The sequence below is a fragment of the Melospiza georgiana genome, chromosome 1 (assembly GCF_028018845.1).
Source record: "Melospiza georgiana isolate bMelGeo1 chromosome 1, bMelGeo1.pri, whole genome shotgun sequence".
NCBI lineage: Eukaryota > Metazoa > Chordata > Aves > Passeriformes > Passerellidae > Melospiza > Melospiza georgiana.
Window position 1 is genome coordinate 4,777,363 of NC_080430.1, and position 2,958 is coordinate 4,780,320.

Genomic DNA, 2,958 nt, shown 5'->3' on the forward strand with positions numbered 1-2,958 from the left:
TATGACTTCCATATTTCATCTAGACATGAAGATTTGTTACATCCCTCAGGTTTTTAAATATCTGAGTTGTGCATTGGTGAGAAAGGATCAGTGTGAGCCACACGATGTGGTTGGTAAAAGTGTGGTTGTGAAAGGAAAGGATCAGGAACATGCAGGGTCTGTCACAGGAGGGGATTTTGGTGGGGACAGTCCTTCACCTGTGACAGGGACACTCACAGCCTCACAGAAGGGTTTGGGTTGGATGGGCTTGAAGCCCATCCATTGCCACCTCCTGCAAGGGCAGGGACACCTCCCACCATCCCAGGGTGCTCCAAGCCCCATCCAAACCTGGCCTTGGGCACTGCCAGGGATCCAGAGGCAGCCACAGCTTCTTTGGGCACCTGTGCCAGGCCCTCACCACCCTCACAGGGAACAATTTATTCCTAATATCTAATCCAAATCTTCCCTCTTTCAGTTTGAAGCCATTCCCTGTGTCCTGTCCCTCCATCCCTTGTCTTCTCCAGCTCTCCTGGAGCCCCTTTAAGGCACTGGAAGGGGCTCTGAGCTCTCACTGGAGCCTTCTCCTCTCCAGGTGAGCACCCCCAGCCCTCCCAGCCTGGCTCCATCCCTTGGAACATCTCCATGGCCTCCTCTGGAGTCCCTCCATCAGTCTCTCCAACACATTTTTGTTGTGTTGGGAGCCCAGAGCTGCTCCCAGCCCTGCAGGAGGGGTCTCACCAGGGCAGAGCAGAGGGGGAATCATCTCCCTCCACCTGCTGGAGCCAATCCTGGTGATGCAGCCCAGGATGGGCTCCACTTGCTGCAGGATGAGCTGCTGCTCTCTTCATTTGCCCAGGTTCTTCCTGATCCCATTTCTGCTTCACGGATAATCACACACCAGTTCTCAGGAGGTGCCTGCTCTAAAGCTCAAGATGATATCAGGGAAAAGAACCCACCATTATGACTAATTAGTGGCTCTGCTTCAGCATTTCTGGCTGTCTCCAGGATGGAGCTGAGACCTATTTTGGTAGTGAGATCCCTAAAAATGGGTGACAGCACACAAACCCAGTGCCTGTGTGATCCAGCCTGTCAGCAAGCACATCAAATTCATTATTTTAAAAAACATCACAACAAAGTGTCACAGCTGACAACCTGGTTATGAAAAAGTTAAAAGAAGAACTTGATTTTTTCTGTAAAGTTGAAATTTAGAAAATCTGGCTCCCTTTGCTGCCTTGTAGCTGACTCACTGCAGGCAGATAAAAAACATTTATCCCCCAGCACCCAGAGACTTTCAGGAGAACAAGAGTGATGTGGAATTAAATGAGATGAGGCCACAACCTTTACAGAACAGAAAAGAAAATATGTTATTTGTGGAATGGTTTTACCCCTTGGACAATGAGTGTTCCAGATTGCAGTGCAAGATGTTTTCCATTACCATCTGTATGGCAGATTACCTTTGTCAAGAGGACAGTTTGCCTTATCTCTGTCTTTGAGTGACCACAATCACACCTCCCTCGGGAGGGGACATCTGCTGATAACAGCTATTGAATGTCACTGCATGACTGATAAGAACTACAGCATCCCATTGGGAGATGTGAGCCCAGAGGGAGGAGCCAAGCATTCCTACCCAGATATAATCCAGAGGTTTTGAGACACCAGCACGGCTTCTCCACTGGATTCCCCAGAGGAACAGCAGCTGCCTCTCCTTCCACTGGATCTTCAGAGGAAGAATCCATCCTTCTCTACAGGATCCCTGCTCCAGCAGAACCAGCCCTGACACTGCAGGAGGGCTGAGCCACAATTCCAATGGGACTGCTGCCAACACCCTGACCCACAGGGTGTCAGCTTGGGTTCTGACTCTGTCAGTGTTGTTTTGATTTACTGCATTGTTTATTTTATTTTTTTATTTTCTTCCCTAATAATGAACTGTTATTTCCTGCTCCCATATCTTTGCCTGAGAGCCCCTTAATTTCAAAATTATAACAATTCAGAGGGAGGGGGTTTTCATTTTCCAGTTCAGGGGAGGCTCCTGCCTTCCTTGGCAGATACCTGGCTTTCCAAACCAGCACACTTGCTGTTACCTGCTCCAGCTGCTGTCTGTCTCCACCAGAGGTTTGTAACACAGCTTTGCTCATCCTTCAGCTCCCCCAGCCTGACCAGAAGTGCTGCTTACACAAAATCTGGGGGGAAAATTGCTTTAGCCATGCCCAAAGCCCCCTGGAAAGAGCTAAACCCTCCTGTCTCAAGCTGAGCTGGGTGGGCTTGGAGGGGCTTTCCAAGCACCATTTCTTGCTGCAGCTTCCCCAGGGAGAGCCCTTTCTGTGAGGATTTGGTGAGTGCCTTGTGTGACCTGAGCTGTGGAGCAGGAGGCAGATGAAAGCAAGGCCCTGCTGCTTTTTAGGGAAGCTCCCTGCAAAATCACCTCCTCTGTCAGGGGATCTGTGGGTACAGCCACACCTGAGTGATGCTCCCCCAGCCAAACCAGGGAAGGGTCTCTGAATCCATGGAGGAACAACCTGCAGCTGAAAATGCAGGAGGAGCAGAAGAGAGTTGTCCCTGGGTGTGACAGTGTTCACAGGGGTTCTTGGATGAGGGAAGAGACGAGGATCTGACTCCATGTTTCAGAAGGCTGATTTATTATTTTGTGATATATATTACATAAAACTGTACTAAAGGAATAGAAGAAAGGATTTCATGAGAAGGCTGGCTAAGAACAGAATAAGAAAGAATGATAACAAAGGTTTGTGGCTCGGGCTCTCTGTCCGAGCCAGCTGACTGAGATTGGCCATTAATTAGAAACAACCACATGAGACCAATCACAGATGCACCTGTTGCATTCCACAGCAGCAGATAATCAATGTTTACATTTTGTTCCTGAGGCCTCTCAGCTTCTCAGGAGGAAAAATCCTAAGGAAAGGATTTTCCATAAAAGATGTCTGTGACACCTGGGAATGTCTGAAATCAGAGATGGGAGCAGGG